The following is a 20,377-nucleotide window of genomic DNA, read 5'->3' on the forward strand; positions in this document are numbered from 1 at the left end:
TCTAATGTTGTGGTTAATTCCCGTTCCCCATGTGTAGTGGTTAGTTCCCGATATGTGTCTCTATATGGATCATCCACAACTTGATCACTAAGGTCATCATCTTGATCACAATGTACTAGTTCATTTTCTTAATCGATAATGAGTACTTATGTTGAACCTGTTGCTGTAGAGTCAACTACATATTCAACCGAAAAAGCATCTACTTTTCTTGTGAATTGTTTGTTGTTGGTACTACTGGTGGTACTAGATGGTGGTGGCAGATAAACTATTGGTCCTATATAGTTGGATTAGCTTTCTGGGTATGGGTATGTATCTTCAACTGCTTCAATGGTTGCTGAATCAACTAATGGATTAACTAAATCACTTGTTTACAATCCCTTCGCTTATAGATTTTTTCTTTCCCTTGCCTATGCCTAGATTAATAGGTACTAGTAACCACCATTAATAGGTACTAATAAAAAGTTAGGTGTATGATCATTCTAGGAAGATCCAATGATGAGAATGGTGTTCTTCCACCGAGGTATAAGTGGATATTTTATCTACACCGATGCTGGTCAAGAGACGGATGATGGGCCTAGAACATGATACGTTGCTGGTGTTGTTGGGTTAGATGATGGTATTGGATAAACAGACACTGTGTAGGGTGCTTCGAGTTGATATGCTTATGGTTTTAGATGTCGATCAGATATAAGTGGAGATTATGTAATCTCCACTAACTAATTAATTAGAACTTCTATTGTTGGGTGACCAACTACCTTTACCTTAGCCGTTGGGTAAACGGGTGAAACTTAATATACTCGAACTATGTAAGCGGTATCTTCCATGCATTTGTCATTAGGCAAGTAGATTCCTGAGAGCGTGTTGGGTGATTGAATCAATTCAAATTGTAATATGGTGTTGCTTCAAAGCTATGGGTTAGGATCGATCCTCTCTCACTCTATCATCGTAGGGTTTTGTTATGGTCTAAAGCTAAATTGAGTTTGGCTACTCTAATCATGATCTCGCAGTAACCATGAAGCTCTTTCAGAGAATGTTCATCGGGGTAAGGGTAACTATATCTGTTGTTGGGAAAAGTATCCAATACGGAATGACCCTATCCCACTCTAAGGGTGATAGTACCTCAGCAATAATCAAAGCAAAGATATTCGAGATTACTTCTTTATGAGATGTAAGAGAGAGGAGAAAGAGATCCACTAACCGTTGTCTTCCGCTAATGATTGATCCAATATTCCCTCTTTGCTGCTTGCTCCCAGATCCGTGCTCTTTCACTGGCCCAGCTACACCAAGATCCTGCAAAATGACAAGAGAGGGAAACTACAAGAAGCATACATTCATAATTGATTCAAGGATTAGAATAAATCAAATATACAACTATCAATATGCCATTGAGACACATGCATATAGAAGAACTTCAAATGCTTTATTAATGGAAGAAGTAAAGTTTAGGAAGTGATACAACCATAATAGGCCCAATCCAGCATCGCCTCCCAGCAGAAAGAAATCTCCTCTTCACCTCCTTCAAGAAAATCACCCAATAGTTCTATACTCAAACCAACAACACTTCCTTACATTCACAAGATTCCATCCTTGCTTAGACCTCATGAGAGAGATATATATATAGGATATTTGTAGAGAGGATCAGTCAGCTTGAGCTTGGCATGGAGCTGAATAGTGTCCTCTCCCACTTCAGTTATTCTTCAGTTCTTGAGTCCACTTGAAGGTTCTTGCTTCCACTTGGAGATCTAGACCCTCTTACTCATGACTAGGCGAATTCCCTGATCCAAGTGTCATTTTGGAAGCTTCCTGGGCATTGACACCTTGAGGAATGACTGTGCCACTTGGCCAAACTCGCCCAGTGAAGGTAGCCTTCATTACAGTTGAAATTCAACACAGGTACAGAGTGGAGCAGTTGACATTCAGCACAGATGCTCAGTGGAGCAGTTGACATGATCCAGAATTAGCTTGTTTTTGAGTGTTTTCATGTGGAGAACTGATATTCAGTGCTGTGGTTTGCTGACCTTGTTCCTCTAGGGGTAGGAACAACATGTTTAGGGACTTTGGATCCCTTAGATTATTGACATTTCATGCTTCATGCTGTAAGGCACAAAAATGTCTATAACAATATCCTATTGTGGTACCTCTCAATTCCTAACTTTAGTAAGTGTTTGTTGTCACTAAATGTCCTGAAGTTTCACTTCGTAAATGAGGCACTCACTTGTCCTTTCTTGGTTGGTTGGTTCGTGAGTTAGTCGTGGTAACGCGAAGTGTTGTCATATTATATATGTAATAATAGTAATGAAAAAAAACTATAAAAAGGTCTATTTCTCGCCTGATGAGCTTATTTTATGGTTGCATTATAGAAAAACATCTTAGATGGTGTGTTTTTTTATTGGCATCCTATTGCCTTATGTCAATGCCAATAGGAGAGCCTGCAACAAACCAACCATCGAACAAGCTCAATGCCATTGAACCACAATCATATTCATTCAAAGATGCTTCTTTTGCATTTTTAGAACCAATCTGTGGTAGTGAAACAATCTTAGCTAAAGTGAAACCCTCTTGGCATAATAAACCATCATGCCATGCAACTAAGAGTGTTTCTCAACTAATTTACCACCATCCATCTATCCATCTGGTACTTCTAAAAGGTCTATAGAAGTGGCCTCTAAGTGATTCATTCCAGTGGTACAGGTATAACAGGTCTAGGTAGTATGGTAGTGAAATAGTTTGTGGGAAATAGGGGATTTTTCTTCATCATAGCAGCTACTCTCTCCCCTCCCTCATATTCCTGATAGAATAAATGAGATGGGGCTGGAAACACTTTGCCTCTCCCCTATGGTGAAGGTAGTAAGTAAATTATGGTAGAACAAGTAACTATGAGGTGGGTTCAAGCATGAACAATTAGGTCTATTCCTCTCCCTTATGGTTTTTAGCCCTTACGGAACCTAGGATCAGCCTCTAAATCTAACGTTTATTTCTATCTATCGCTTTCTTTTGTGCTTCCAAGCTCCTCAATAGTGGTTTAGAAGAAGGCTATCTCGAAGGCGGAAAATTAAAGGTTGCACCTACTGGAACAAGAATCTTTGGAACAACTGGAGATGCGATGTGGAACAGCTCGATAAAGACCATTTAATAAGTGGTAGAAGGATTAGAGTTTTGATATTTCGCCTTGTACTTCCTTCTACGTACGCATATTTATTTTTCCATATCCCTGCCAACCTACCATTGCAATCATCCCCGTATTTTTTTTCCACTAATCCCAATTGGAGTCCTCCCCATGACAATGAAGAAATATGTTTTCGCATACCGCTACTAAGAGCCTCCAAGTTGTAATCCTTTTCCTGCATCTCAGTTGTCATTGTTGACCATGGAGAGATATAAATATTAACCATAGTGATTTGAGGAATACGCTTAGAGGAGGGTTGGTTTGGCTAGAGTGAATACGACTAGAAAAATATGGCTTATAGAAGGGCTTGGGAGCATATAAATGATTGAATTTATCACTAGGTGGATAAGATGGATCGGGATTGGTTATACTAGACTACTAACGACAAAACCAGAAGATTCAAAATATTAATCACGGACCTAAGGTATGGTGGGACCAGCTATTGCACTATTATCATATGTGAAATATTATCCAGTAGTAGTTTTGAAATTTCCATAGACACTAAGCTAGATTTGTTTCCCACTGCTGGAACTTCTGCTACGTATGGTTCTCCAACTCCTAACCATTACTAGATTTTCTTTCTTTCCACCTGCTATGCTGATTTCTTGCTTCTAATAATTGGATAACTTGATCAGAAATTCCCTAATGAGAAAGCTATGATGCCACTTGTTAGGTCCAATATACAAATTCTTCCTGGATGAAGCTACATCTATGCTCACCAAGTTATGTGAGTGAATAAGAGAAATTGTTGTTATTCTCTCATAAAATAGATTGTTATGGATAAACCTTATAATTTTTTGTTCCTTTATTTGAAAGTGGGATCCATACTTGCGAGGAAAGAGAAGGAGATATGGGAATGAATGCTCCCATAACGTTATATAAATAATCCAACCTTAGTTTATTTACTTCAGCAAGCGTGTAAATTAATAACCTATTTCTAAGTCAGTCTCCTATCTATCTCCCTATCTTAAGAGCGCATAAATGAGATTCATAATGAAACTAAAGTACATTTATGTATGCACTATGAATGTTGGGCCAAGGGACTTTGAAACTTGCAGCAATACCTCCCTTAGGACCTACATTATTACGTACGTAATAATACGTCTATTCATCATATACGTGAAAAACACTTAAAAACATATCTAAACTACCATGTCGAGTCTATTATCTACATATTAGATTGAGATGTTTCAAGAAAGATCAGAGGAATGAGTGAGAAGAACCAAGCAAGCGGACATACCCTTCAAAGCATGGGTGGAATAAAATCTATATCTATGGACGGTGGGGACTATCTTTCAACATATAAGAATATATATAGTAGTTTGGCTCAGATTTTCATGACTCATATCGTGGTGGGTAACCCCACCCAAGCATTGGGACAAAAGTATACTCCATCATCAGGGCAAAGGTACCTACATGCATTAGGGAGTTAGATAAATATATGAATCGTAATAGGAAGGCTGAAAGAAAAGTGGGTAAGTGCTCCTAATGTTTCCTGATTGAAATGTGGAATTTCATGTCCATGTAGATGCATCCAACATTTCCCTAGGAGCAATGCTTGAGCCAAGGGAAGGGAATCTCAATCACCTTGTTTTTTTCGCAATTAGGAATTTGTCTCAAGCCGAGCACAACTATACCACCAAAGAGGGGGAAGGGATAGCTATGGTGTATGATTCACAGAAGTTCCACCATTATCTATTCTATCGGAAGGCCATTTTCAGTTCTGCACAATCCATTTAGCTCTAAAGTACTTACTGAATAAGCATACCTTAGAAGGACGAATATGCAGGCGGTTGTTGTTACTTAAAGAGTTCTCTTTTGAGGTTATTGTTAAGATAGGGATACATAAGTAAAGTAGCTGAGATCACTGGAGAGATTTACTTAGTTTAGCCAATGACTGTTAATTGGGTTGAAGCAAGATATCGAGTGGAAGAACCTGTAAATGCATCTTATCCACCCGTGGGACACGAGCAAGGAGTAAAGCTACCACCTTCATCCAATAGTTTAAGCTTTCTTAATACCAAGCTATACTAATAGAATAAATGAGAAGGCCTAAGCTTTTGTAGTCATCTTAACAAGACTATAGATATCTCCTCCTTGCAGTACTATTTATAAACAACTAATCCTCTTTGACTCCACTAGATACAACCTCCTCGAGCTAACTTGCTTAAGTTATTTCATGTTTAATTTGAATAGGGAATATCTTGCTAGTTTCATAGTGAATGTCATATCTAATAATCATACTGATCTTAGTGAAGATTCGTACTGAGATTTATCATCATACTAATTGATCATAGCGAATAAGAGTGATCATACTAGTGAATGATCATGGTGGTCCTGTTCTAGGTAACCTAAGTCATAGCAAGAATCCAACTTATCGAATCTGGCTTTTCATCATATCTCCACTTGCATAATCTCCACTTCATATCCTACTCTATTGGATAACTTCATGTCATGCACATAATCATATAGCTAACTTTGCATAGTCCTCATGGGTAATAATCACACTAGAGATCATGGTCCCATTTTGTCGGGGTATGACTAAGATGATGGTCCCATTGCTTTTGGGAACAAAGATAGGTTGCATGGTGCTCCTCCACTATAGGAACAAACCCTGTTACTATTGATGAACAACCATAGTCTACCTATGTTGCTAATTAAAAACCATACTCTAGCAAATGAGAAAAGCCTACCGATGAACTTGCGGTGTAGTTGACATTAGAATCCTAATAGTTCAGTGCCACTTGATAAGAGATACCTGGCTTGGTTTCTCTCCTCTTTTTCTAATGGTGTTTATGAGCCTTTCTGGTACCTCCTAGCTAATCTCCAATGGATAGGTACTTTCATAAGGACTAGGGTAGGTAATTGTCTTCCAATCAGGTAGGGATGTTATGATTCAAATGGTAACTAATCCCGCGAAATGAGAAGTAAATGCATTCCTAGTTATTATTTGATGCACTACCACCACTTTTGAATGACATCAAGATCGAATTATCTATTCCTAATCATCAAGTCATTAAAGCATTGTATACAAAAGACATCCTATACAAAGAAAATATCAGGAAGAAAGAATAGATCCGACTTGACCTCCACTTCCAGATTAGATCGAGTTACATATAAAAAAGAATAGTTATGCTTATAGACATTTCCATTGATATTGTTATTACTTACTTATCTACTGCTAGTGTTTTCTTGGATATTTCATAATCTTGTCTTCTTAGTTGTTATTGAATATCCTATCAAGCTATAACAGAATCTATGTCTTGGTTGAACCAATTGAGGGAAAAGCTATAAATACTCTACAAGTATTCCTCTCAAAAAAGGAAAAGTGAAGCTTGGTAAGTTGAACGATCATCACCAATTATCAGTTCAGTGAGCCCCATGTTTCATATGGAGCCCATTTCATGATGATACGAAAAAACAAATATTGAACCCACGACGAGTTGTCTCTGTCTCCATTCCATTTCAACTGCTTCCAGGCCACACCCACGTGCCTTTATTTTTAGTCTATTGTTGTTACTTTGTTGGACCACAACTGCTACCCCACATGGGTTACTTTTGTGGACGAACGGTTGTTTATGGTGGCATATCTTAGCGGATTGGACAACAACGTGATATCTGCTACCCATATGTGTGTTGGGGATGAGGCCCATCATTCATATAATGGAATCAATGCTCATACTTTTGTCTTTGTTGCCACTGCATGCATAAACTAATTATTACCTAGAAACACTCAATCATTTGCTGGTGAATCAACTCCTCGAGCTATAGATAGTTTCAGTTCGGGTGCTTTCACAACTAAATATAATAATGCAACTGCCCCTGTTATTGGTTGTTCTCTAAATGGGAATAGGCATAACCATGAGGTAACTACTGATTTAGATGATTTCGCTGCGTAAGCTCTAGATCTATAACAACTGGAAGGGATCTTGTACTCGAATTGAATCTGAGCGAGCAACTAGGTAAAGATACTGATCTTCTTGGTGGTGAAATTGCTTCCGCATCTTCTAGGACCATATCCAAAACTACCTATGGTTATCAATCTCAAATCAGAAGATATGCACTGGCCTCCGCCTCTGTTTATGCTTGCTTTGTTACTAGTCACACTTCTTGCCCTGCGTATTGATCTTAAGTATTTTTACCCTCCACTAGTATACTATTATAATTGATGAGATTACCTCTGTTCGTGGTCGAGCCACGCTTACGCATCCTCTCCTCCATTGTGTTTTTATTGACGATTACGGGTGTGGCCTAAGTGCATTTTTGTCAAGTAGTTCCTGTAGCTTTCTTGTATCTAATATAACTTAATTTTTGCCCATCTGAGGTTTAGGAGTGTTCATTAGCCCTAATGGACTTGACACCTACAACATATGGTCTTTCCCCTCAAATTTTGTACCTTATAGGTGCCCATGTTGAAAGTGCATGCTAGATTCGCCTTGCATCTGGCTCAATGGAAATGACTACTGGTTCCATATGAACAGATTCTGGGTAAACTATCTTTAAAGCGTACTCTTTCTCTCGAGTTTACTACGTGATCTAGATATGGGGTTGTTACGGAGTTCAGGAATGCTGCCTCCTGATCTGGGTCTGGAATAGTTCCAATCGGATTAGAAACTCACTAATAATGCTTCTTCCTGTGTCGATGCTCTTTCTTATGCAACTACTCGCTCGGATACTTCACGTTCATTACCTTATTGAACCTATGCCTTACCACCTAGTTATACTTATGTTCTTGCAGTTGTGAATAATTATTATCCTATTATGTTACCTTTTGGATGGATCGTCTCTCACAAGGATTTAGCAAGGAATAGGAATGGGGATGCTAGTAGTGGAGTAACAAGGGATAGAAAATGGTGATCATGGTGATACACTGTTACTGGTCAACTAGCGGTTATCTTTGGGCTTGGTTCTTTATTCGCTTCTAGGTATTGATCTGGAAATTGAACAACTTAAATTGCACCCGACGCATCTCCATCTCTTTCTACTATGGGTGCTACTTTATTGGTTAGTGTTGCTACTAGGTCTTGATCTTCCCTTGCTTCTGATGTTACCTTAGATTTTATATTATATGTTGTTGGTCCTGGTTCATTTTCTTAATCTACTGAATAAACATAGGATTCTACTACTTCTCTTGTCATTTCTCATTGTGTTTCAATGCCTGGGACTGGTTCTCGACCTGGAGGATCTGCATATGGTGATTAGGATGCTTACTCTGCTACTAATTTACCTACTAGATATGTTGGTAACGGTACTGGTGGATCGAATCTTGGTAGAACCATTGTTTCTTACTCTACTGGTGCGACTAGATATGGTTTTGATGTGGAACTAATAGGATCTTGCTCTCTAACATGAAAGGTGGATCCTGGCTCTCTATCTAAAAATAGAAAGGGTCGAGGTACTATAACTACGTTTGTAGGCTTTGTGTTTTCTCTTGGTAAAGAGACCTATGTTCTTAGCTCTATTACTATTACTGGTGCTGAACCGACATGATCTATTTTTTTGGTGCTATATCTACTACCATGGCTACTGTCTGTTCTTTTAGTCTATATCGATCATGAAAAGCTCCTTACGCTCATTCACCTCTAGACCTAAAATCTTCATATTCATCTTGATCACTATCTCTATCACTACATTAGGTGGTTTTATTGAATGTGGTGGTTAGTTCCCATTCCCCATGTGTAGTGGTTAGTTCCCTATATGTGTCTCTGTATGGATCATCCACAACTCGATCACGACGGTCATCATCTCGATCACAAGGTGCTATTTCATTTGCTTAATCGACAAGATCTACTTAGGCTGAACCTGTTCCTTTAGAGTCAACTACATATTCAACTGAAAAAACATCTACTTTTCTTGTGAATGGTCTTGCTGTTCATACTAGAGGTGGTGGCGGATAAACTATTGGTCCTATATAGCTGGATTAGCTTTCTGGGCATGGCTATGTATATTCAACTACTTCAATGGTTGCTGAATCAACTACTGGATTAAATGAATCACTTGTTTACAATCCCTTCGCTTATAGCTTTGTTCCTTCACTTGCCTATGCCTCGATTACTAGGTACTAGTAGCCACCACTGAATAGGTACTAATAACAAGTTAAGTGTATGAACATTCTAGGATGATCCAACGACGAGAATGAAGTTCTTCCACCGAGGTATAAGTGGATATTTTATCTACAACAATGCTGGTCAAGAGATGGATGATGGGCCCAAAACAGGATCTGTTGCTGGTGTTGTTGGGATAGATGATGGTATTGGATAGACAAATGTTGCGTAGGGTTCTTTGACTTGATATGCTTCTGGTTCTCGATCTCGATCAAGTATAAGTGGATATTCAACAATCTGCATTGACTGATTAATTAGAACTTCTATTGTTGTGTGTCCAACTGCCTTTACCTTAGCCATTGGGTAAACGAGTGTTGGGTCTACTCCTTAGTGAGCTGCTTCTACCTCTACCTCTACCTATCCTACTAGTGATGGATAAGAAACTGCGTCTCCATCAATAACCTTAGATCTCAAATCATATGACCAGAGTTGCTCGTTGAGAAATGTTGAAATATAATTTCAACTATATCTCCATTAAATGGCGACCGTAAAACCATATCAGGAAAACTACCAGGCTTATCGCACCACTTTTCATGAGCAAGCGATATTCTCTCAAATGACCCGATACTGTACACCTTCTGACGCGTGTCCACAATACTTTTCCAAAAACAACTTTTCATCGGGGCATAATGTTCGTTTAGTTTGGGGAAGCGATATCCGTCCGATTAAATCAACGGACCTGCATCATTTGAAATTGCGTGAAGTAAATTTTTGGTTGGCTGCCTGTTACACAAAAGTATCGTCGCCATGATTATTTGAGTCAGTATGGGTCTATCATCACTTGTACTGAACTCCTAAGCAAGTCTCAGACCTCAACTCTTCAAACCAAGCTTTAGAAATGAGAGAAAGACATTAAAAATCAATATAACTCTGGTTCCACACTTTCTCTCATGGTCACCTGCGGTCCCGCACCTTTTGTCTACAAAAACTGCGGACCTGCCCTCTCTGTCCCTAACGGTGTAGGTGCGGACCCCTGTAAAAGTCAAAAGGCACAAGTTTTATCGTAAAAAAATCACTTTGGGTTAATTCTAGAGCTTTCTAGAAGGAATTTTGACGTGGATTGTTCGCTCTGAGGTGGTTCATGCATCCCAAAAGAGAAGGAGCTAATCCCTTGATGAGAGGAGCTATCCCTTTGAAGGAGGACCTAGTAACCTCCCTCCATTGCACTATAAATACAGGCATTGGGCTAGTTGCTAGAGGTGTTAGAAGCTGAACATTTTTTAGGGTAAATGCTGGTGAAATCATGAATTCCTAGTTGAGCTTAAGAGGAGAGATCACACATCTTTTTGGCTTCATTGGGGAGTGAGTGAAACTTGTCAAAGTAGAGGAGACTTCTTGCTAGACCCTGGGAGGAGCTTGTATAGCGTCAAGGCAAAGGTTGTAAAGTTCTTCTTCTTTTGAATTAATACAATCAAACTCATTTTTCTCAACAAGTATCTTATGTTATTTGTTTCATGGACTCCTTGACTTTCATGTTAAATATGTTTTATGCAATTGGCTTTTCAGGTGCTATTTAATTTGCTTGCCTTGTTTGTGTTTGCAGATTCGCGAAAAGGAGATCATTTGGATCAAAGGAGTGAGGGTGTCCACAAGCTTGCGTTGGACCTAAGGTAGGCCCTAAAAACACTTGTTTGCTATTGTTTATAAAAGCATATTTAGAGAAAGATAGTGTCTCATTGGTTTGCTTATCATTAGGTCTTCTTTAGATTCTAGGAAGGTCTATCTTGTTCCCAAGATTGAATTATTCCATGTGGCAAAATAGTGACTCTGCTGGGGACTTGATTGTTTTCCTTGTTTTTACTTTGACCTGTGAAGCTCTATTTTTGTTTCTATTTTTGGCTTGTTGTGTGTAAAATTGGGTAGAGTTTGTAGATCCAGGGTTATTTTTCCTTTTTCATAGCTTTGGGAGAGGACCGCACCCTAGCCGTTTGACACAATGCGTACTTACCCGCAACTTGGCTTTTAGCACAGAGCAGGACTGCACCTGTGCCAACTGTGGGCCTGCGGACCCTGTCAAAATTTTGAAAACCCTAATATTTCCTCTGTTAGTCAGCTTAGTTTGTGTTTATAAATTGTTATCCACTGCCGAGACCTACATATAACTTGTCAGAAGCTTTCCTTGGATTGATTTCGTTATTGTTATGGTTTTAGGTGAAATTCCTAGGAGTTTTGCTTGTTGGGTTTGTTTTTTCATTGTGGTTGTGTAGTGGCTCTGAGCTTAGAAGTTGTAGGGACTTCAGATCACCTTAGTGTCTACCAACTTTCCTATGAGTCTGACCATTGATGAAATCTCCCCTTGTTTGAGGAATCCGCTTTGAGTTTTCTCTTTACAAAACTTTGAAAAGCTTGTGTTTGAGAGTTTGGATTTTCAGTTTCAAAAAGAAAACGAAATTGGTTGTTCTTGACTGATTTGTGATGCTGCATAAATTAGTCCTTAGCTTGCATGTAGCTGAGTAAAACATCCTTAAAAAAGACTTTTAGTAGGCTTTGACTTCAAATAGGTTTTTATAGTTTGTAGATCTCAAAATTAGTCATTTTTCATAGTTTTGAGTGTTTTATTAAAAAATATACAAAATCTCTTTTGAAAAAAAAGTTTGTTTTTTGTAGTGGTTGAGTGCTTTGAAACAAAAAGGAAAATTTTTGTGAAATAACTAGTTGTCTCGTTTTGAGTGCTTTGGAAAGGAAAAAGCTCTTCTTTTTATTTGTTTAGTTGAGAAAGATTTGTGTTTACAAAGTATTTGCATTCTCAAACTCTTTCTTAGTTCAGAAGTTCATCGAAGAGAAAAATATTGTTTAAAAATCATCTTAGGTGCATTTTTAGTGATTTTGAGTCGAGTCTTCATACCACGAGTTTCATCTCCGCACCTTTGGACTTAAACAAAAACCACTAAAATTAACACTTAAAGTAAAATTCACTTAGTAAATTTTTATTTCTAGGGCTCTGATACACCAACTTAGCTTAGGCTAGTGTCTTGGAGTAGGAGAGTAATTAACTCTCCAAGACAGTAAAAACGAACAAGTAGTTGTATCTTGTGGTAGGGAAAAAATACAATTGTTGGATTTATGCTCTAGGAAAGCTCCTCTTAAAGGAGAAGCACGAGATCGTGTCTGAACCAGTGTGGGAATCAATCCTTCCTCATTGGGAATGACGCCAGATATTCACGTATTAAAAATGGTAAACCTCGGATTAACCATTGTCGAGGAGCCTGGGGTCACTTGTTGGTAAACCTTGGATTATGTCAAGGAGCCTTCAAGGGGATTGAGCTTGCTACTCTGCCCTTGCGTGCGTATCAGATCGTAGACTATTCCCCCAGGTGTATTTGTCTCAGTTGGTAACCTTAGTGGCCATATTCTTTAGGACTCTTCCTGAGGTGACAGTGGTGGGAAGATCCCACTGTACCTGGAGCAGATGTTGGCTAGACTCACTTGGATTTTCTGGGGGGTTCACTTCATTCGAGACGGCTAAGTGGAGGAACTTGTGCCAGTCTATTCATTAAGTAGGCTGTCGGGGTAACTGTTCCAACCGCCATTTCTGTATTGAACTCTACGATGTTGGATTTCATCACCAACTAGTGTTTTCAGTCCGGAAAGTTACTGTTTGTGTGTGTTTGATCTCCTAGATTCTTTAGGCATGTGATTCAAATTTGTTTGGTTCTTTAGAGACATTAGGTGCTTTTCATTGAGATTTTTACTTTGTTTGCGTGTGAAGTAGTTAAAAGTATTTAACTGTGCCTGAATTACCATGACAGTCCCGTAGACTTCGGGGCGAGTCTCCTGAGTTTGTAAATATGGCTAAGTTATTGAGGAAGTCCCATAGACTTCGGGGCCAACCACCTGAGGAAGTACCGAGCCAGCTTGAAGGCTTGAAAGTCCTCATAACTCCTAGATACAATAGAGTTAGGTCACCTGAGGAAGGATAATCTTCTTTAATAGTACATCCTGATTTTCAACCGTTAGTAGGAGATTATAATCCACATTCAGTGTCTGTCTCCGAAATTGTTGGTAGCTTTTAATCTACTAGTGATATAGGTGAAGAACCCGAAATATCCAAGCCTGAAAGTGAATTTTCTGCTACTCTGACATCGGGGTTTGTTTCTCCAACTTCTAGTGGTCCTCGTTCACCTAGGGTAGAAAGAGTAATCACCCAAGATCTTCCTTCTGGATTTATTGCTATTGAAGAACTTGCTCTGGAAGAAGAAGTAGGCATCCCTATCCCTGAAAATCAACCTGTTATTGAACTAAGGGAGTGTGAATCAATTTTTTACAGTCCACCTAGGAGTAGTTCTTGGTATCTTTCTTTGACTAATTTTCTAGAAAACTCAGGGTTAAGTTTTTCACAACCTCGTGCTCCTTATCATCCAACACCTAGAGGTTTTTATACTCCCGTCAATATGGCAGGATAGTGATCGATGTTTACTCAATCGCCCGAATCTTTTTTGTACGACGGTCCTTCTGTTCCCTCCAGGTATCAGTCTCCCTCTGGTACTTTTTCGGGAGAATCTCCTCAACCCATTGAACAAGGGTTATTAACTAGAAACAATGGTACTAATTCGTTGAGCATAGAAGACATTCTTATGATGTCAGGTTCTATTCCCAATCCTCAACCTCAAGGTGGCCAGTTACCGCCTGGGGGGTAGCCTCAATTAATGCCTGGGGGGCAACCTCAAGGTACACAATTTGCATCTGGGGGACAACCTCAAGGAAAATACATACCTATGGGACAGTACGTTCCTCAAGGTCAACCCCAGGCTCAATTTATACCTCAAGGTCAACCCCAGTATCAGTATGTGCCTCAAGGGTATCAACCCCAAGGTCAGTACTCGAACCAAGGTTTCCAATGACCCCAAGGTCAAACATATGTTCAAGGAACATGAAATGTACCTTTCAATTATCAATCCTACCCTCAACCCGGTTATGGTCCTCAATATTCTCAACCTATTATGGGGCAGTACCCCGGAATGAATATGGTGTGGGATCCATCCCAAACCCAACAGGTGTTGCAGCCAAGTGTACGATTGTCATCTCAAACTGGACAACCCTTAGTTTCTAGTTCACCCCAGAAACCCGTCCAGTCTAACATTCAAACTTCTGTACCTTCGGTAGTTTCTCAGCCTGGGCCTAGTACACCTCGTACTCCGCCTCAAACGACTGCTACAGCTGCCACAACATCTGTTCAATCTACCCCACCTACTTCTGGAGTATCGACAGCTCCGGTTTCTACTGTTCCTGTATCTACTCCTCAGACATCTTTACCACTGTTTGTATCTATGATTCAAACTTCGTTTCAGGTGCCTGTAGGACAACCTGTTTTAAGTACGGTTGTTACAAGTCAACCACAATTCACTTATCAACCGTACCAGGGACAGTACCAATTCGGTCCTGCTATGCAACAACCAGTCTATCAGTATCAACCGTATCCTGGGTACACTTTTCAACAACCTCAACAACCCCAGTACGGTCCGGTTAATCTTGGTTTTCCAGGAGGATACAATATCCCGAACGTCATTCCTATTCCTAGTTATCCTAGATATCCTCCTCCTGGGGCTGGTCTCATGACCCAAAGTTTTAGGGATCCTAATCGGCAGTTACCATTTATCGTGACTTTGGACTTACATGACTTGTTGTGCCTAACGAATGATCCCATCAATTATCTTTTGTTTTGGCCGCTAATGCTGAATAAGTTGCCCAGTGATATTCCCAAATTCGAAGGTAAATCATGAGAGGACCCGTCGAACCATGTGATGACTTACCACCTCTGGTGTGCGTCTAACTCCATTACAGATGATTCAATATGTATTAGACTTTTCCAGCGCACTCGAATTGGTCTCGTGGCCAAGTGGTACATTGAGTTACCGCGAGGCACTTTTTATAATTTTAGTCACTTAGCCACCTCATTTTTAACTCATTTTTAGTTGCCAGTCCGATATGAAAATGGCACGGAATTTTTAACCTCACTAAAACAATCGACATCCACTTATATTTCAGATCATATTCATGAGTGGAGACGTCGACGACGTTTAGTGAAGGTATTTGTTCCGGATCATATCTTAGCTGAGTGGTTTGTAAAATCTTTGTTGCCAAAGATCACTGAAGATGTTGCTAAAGCCAGAGTTGTTAATGAGGAGAAAGTCATTGCTCAAGCACAGTACCTTGACTTGGGTACGTTACAGGAAAAAATCCCCGATCTTCCATGGCTACAGCTCCTTCGGGATCTCATGCCGCCAATGGTATGATTGGCATGGTTAACACTAAAAGTAAGAATAAGTCTTCCAAGAATTCTTCCCCTATCATAACCTTGCCTCATTCCCCAACAGGAGATTCTTCTGTAGATATTTCCGCTGATATTCACATTGTAGAGTCATCTACAGCCAAATCAAAATCCGGAGGGAAGATGAAAGGAAAGAAGAAGAATAAAACGGACAAAAGTTCAAAGGAGAAACCTGAAAAGGCAGAATCCAATGATGAAAAGCGCAAACCTCGTTATCCTTGTCTCATTTGTGACGATGAACATTTTACAAGAGACTACCCTCATCGTGCAGAGGTTGCGAAGATTGTCAAGGGTTCCCAAACTCCTGCTGTTTTGAAGGATCCCTTTCCAGCTCAAGACAGTAAGATGACATGTTCATCCTCGAATGCCAATGAAGAACCTATACTGATGATGTCCCATGTTAGGATTGCGACTCGATCGCAAGATTATGGTAGTAAAAGTCATGTTGATGGTAAAGAAGCAGAATCTTCTCATTCTAATCCATCAACCTCAGCTCCCGGTTCCGATCCACTACAGATCGAGAAACCTAATCCAGACTTGGTAACCAAACCGCTTGCCAAGGGTATACTTCGAAAGTCAGCTTTCAATCCACATGCGAGAGCGGCTCAGAATTATAACATTGTTGAGGATTTAGCTGTTTCACACTCAGCAATGTCAGCTTTGGAAGTGCTGCAATCATGTCCAGCACAACGTAAATTACTTTTGTCGGCTATAGGAGTTGTTGATGTTCAGGACCCGAACCTAATAATCTTCGATCTACAAAATAATACACCACGTTTGCCTCATCAAATGGCTTTCCAGATTCCAGTGATAGTAAAAAACATGCCTATTCATCGGACTGTAATTGATGAGGGAGCCTCAACGTGTATTATGTCAATACAGTGTTGGAGATCACTTGGTTCTCCTTGTCTAAATCAATCCCCGATGATTCTAAAGGCCTTTGATGACCGTGGGTTTCATCCTTTTGGCATTCTACAAGATTTGCCTATAGGGGTTGAAGGAAAAACCGTTAGACTAGATGTGGAGGTGGTTGATGCCCCTTTAGATTACAACCTTCTCTTGGGTCGAAGTTGGTCTTATGCTATGACAGCGGTCGTTTCATCGGTCTTTCGAGTAATAAAGTTTCCACACAATGGAAAGATCGTAACAATAGACCAGTTGGCTTACTTTTCATCCGACCCAGCCTCTTCGGAGAGTATTCAGCATGTTGGTAAAACGACTATCCCATATAAAGATGTTGGAGTAGGATTAGTTAAAGATGCTGATTTACTGGGTACTTTTCCTTTTTCTCCAATCAATGCATCATCTTCATTTGCAACCATTCATATGATTACATCAGACACCATAATTTATGATGATCCTTGGATTGTCCCTTCTGAATCTAAGATAGACTCGTTTGGTAATACCATGCCTTTGAGTCCATATGAAATTGCCTATGAAGCCGTGCAGTCATTTGCCGACCCATTTTCAACCGAAAATGACTTAATGAATGTGGTCTGTGAGGAATCACTTTTCACATCAACCTCGGATTTAACTACGTTTTCTAAACTTGTTCACTCTGACGAGCAAATTCGTGAAATCCTATGTGTAGATGATTTACCATAGGAAGATCTCCATCACAGATCTTCGTTTTTACCTGAGGATGATCGTTTTGAAAATGATTTCTCATCAATTTTTACAACTGAATATGTCAAGGAACCTCAGAATCCAATGAAACATCTCGATTCAGAGTTAAATTTGGGAAACATCTCTCGAACTATTCGTATTGACATTTCGGTTAAGCCCAGAATTGTTGAGAACATTCATATAGGTGCCTCGTGTACAGATGATGAAATTCAAATATATAAGGCCTTATTTCAAGAATTTGCGACGTGTTTGCCTAGTCCTATGAGGAAATGCCAGGAATTGATCCCGCGATTGTTGTTCATGAGATCAAGACTTACCCGGATGCTAAACGCGTCCGACAACGTTTGCGTCAGATTCACCCATGAAAAGCTATTGCAATTAAAGCAGAAGTTGAAAAATTATTGAAAGCGGGTTTCATTTATCCGATCCCATTAACGGATTGGGTATCGAATATTGTTCCGGTTAACAAAAAACAGGGAACAATAAGAATATTCATCAACTATAGGGATATTAATCGAGCATGTCCAAAGGACAATTACCCAACTCCCTATATCGATCAAATCATTGATGATTGTGTCGGTAGCGAACTATTTTCCTTTATGGACAGTTTTTCCGGATACAATAAAATCAATATTCTACCTGCCGATCAACCAAAAACGGCTTTCATTTGTCCATGGGGGACATTTGCTTATTTCAAATTACCTTTTGGGCCTAAAAATGCCGGAGCAACTTTTCAAAGGGCAATGTCTTATGCGTTTCATGACATCAAACACATTGTGGAGTCATATCTCGATGACTTGCCTACTCATTCCTTAAGTCGAGCTGATCACCTCATCCATTTACGAGCAATTTTTATGAGGTGTAGGCATTATCGGATTCATTTGAACCCACACAAATGTGTCTTCTGTATAGAAACGGGTCGATTACTAGGGTTTGTAGTTTCTAAAGCTGGCATTCCCGTTGATCGCTCGAAGGTTGAAGCTATCATCAAATTGCCTCCTCCTTCGAGTCTTCACCAACTCCAATGTTTGCAGGGGAAAGCAAACTTTTTATGACGATTCATTCCTAACTACGCCGAGGTTACAAAGGGTTTTACCCGGTTGTTGAAATAAAATACACCATTCTATTGGGATGAGATAGCTCAGAAATCTTTTGATGCACTCAAACACACGTTGACCCACGCACCATTGTTGCATCCTCCCAACTACAACCATGATTACTTCTTGTATCTTGCTGCCTCTCATTCCACCATTGGAATGGTCTTAGTTCAGGAAGATGAATTTGGAACTCAACATGTGATATATTACCTTAGTCGAACTTTAAATCCAACTGAGCTAAAATACTCACATGTGGAGAAATTGGCATTGGCAGTCGTTCAAGCTCTCCAACGTTTTCGTCACTACATTTTACTACGTAAAACTACGGTAATTTCATATTGAAACCCTATGATCTACATTTTAACCAAGCAATTGCTATGGGGCAAGTACTATAAATGGATCGTTATCCTGCAGGAGTTCGACTTGGAATTTGAGAAATCTAAGTCTAAGAAATCTTTAGTTTGTGTGAAGTTAATGTGTGACTTCCCGCGTGCTGACACGGAAATTGTGGCAGAGGATCCCATTGCGGACAAATCCTTGTTTCTAGTCAGCACTTTAGATCCGTGGTATGGGGATATCATCGTTTATCTCCAGACCCAATCCTTTCGAGCAGAAATATCAAGGTCAGAACGTTGGAAAATTCGATTCCAGTCCCAACAATTCAGGATTATTGGAGATACTCTTTATCGCCATGGGGCAGACTCTATTTTTTGACGTTCCTTAACTCACAAGGAAGCTGAAAGGGTTCTAAATGACTGTCACTCAGGATCGTGTGGCAGTCATATGTCTGGGTTTGCCATAGCCCAAAAGATATTGCGCACTGGCTACTTCTGGCCATCTTTATTTAAAGATTGTATTACGACGGTCCGAAAATGCCACAAGTGCCAGATTTTTTATCGTAAGATACGCGCTCCACCTACTCCTCTCCACCCTATAATTTTCATTGGTCCTTTTTCCAAATGGGGTATCGATTTTATTACATGTAACCTTCACTCGGTCGGGAGGCATGCATATATCATCCTTGCGGTAGATTATTTTACTCAGTGGGCCGAGGGGATGCCTACATTTCAAGCAGATGGCAAGACAACTGCAATTTTTGTGGTCAATCATATAATTGTTAGGTTTGGTGTCCCGCAAGCGATAATCACTGATCATGGGCGTCATTTTCGAAACATTATGATGACCGAACTTACATGCCAACTTGGTTTATGTCACGATAGTTCAACCCCTTATTATCCACAAGTGAACAGTCTAGTTGAATCCATCAACAAAGTTTCAGTTATCATGATCCGACGAATCATTCGGATTCATCGGTCGAATTTTCACAACATGCTATTTTTCAGCGCTTTGGGCATACCGAACTTCAGTAAAAGCATCAACAGGGTTCACTCCTTTCCAACTAGTCTATGGTTTGTAAGTTGTGTTACCCATTGAATGCGAAATCCTGTCACTGCAAATGGCCATCGAGTTACTTCCATCCACTTATGAAGAGGAAAAGAATTTTTTATACTTGGCTCAATTAGATGAGAATCGACGTGATGCTGCATTGGCGATCGAGACACATGCAAAACGAATGAAAGCTTAGTATGATCGAAATGTGACCCCTCGAAATGTTTTGGAAGGAGATCTAGTCTTAGTTTATGATCAAGCTAATGATAAGTTAGGCACTCAAAAATTCATTCCTATGTGGCATGGTCCCTATGTTGTGAAGTGAAAGCTAGCCAAAGGGGCCTATGAATTGGTAGACTTTGATGGGGACTCTTTGGGTAAACCCATAAATGGTCTTTACCTGAACAGGTATTATGCTTAAAAGAATGGGTATGGAGATTTTTAGTTAGGATAATTTTTTCTTTCTAGCTGGTGTGTTTTAGTTTAAACAGTGTGCTTAGCTTAGAGAGTGGTTTTTCATCATTATTCCTGCTTATCTTGGTTTTACTCTTGATATTGCAGATGTCGATGCTTCTCCAAATGTACATTGGTTTCGCGGATGGTGCTTGTCGTAATACACAGAACATCTCTTCCATAGCTTGGGTTATCTATTCGCCCTCTGACGAGTTAGTATCTATGCATGGGGTAGGCCTCGGTCAAACAACGAACAACATTGCCGAGTATAGTG

The sequence above is a fragment of the Pinus tabuliformis genome, chromosome 2_2, assembly GCF_031772625.1.
Source record: "Pinus tabuliformis cultivar Carrire ecotype Pingquan chromosome 2_2, CPIR1, whole genome shotgun sequence".
Taxonomy (NCBI): Eukaryota; Viridiplantae; Streptophyta; class Pinopsida; order Pinales; family Pinaceae; genus Pinus; species Pinus tabuliformis.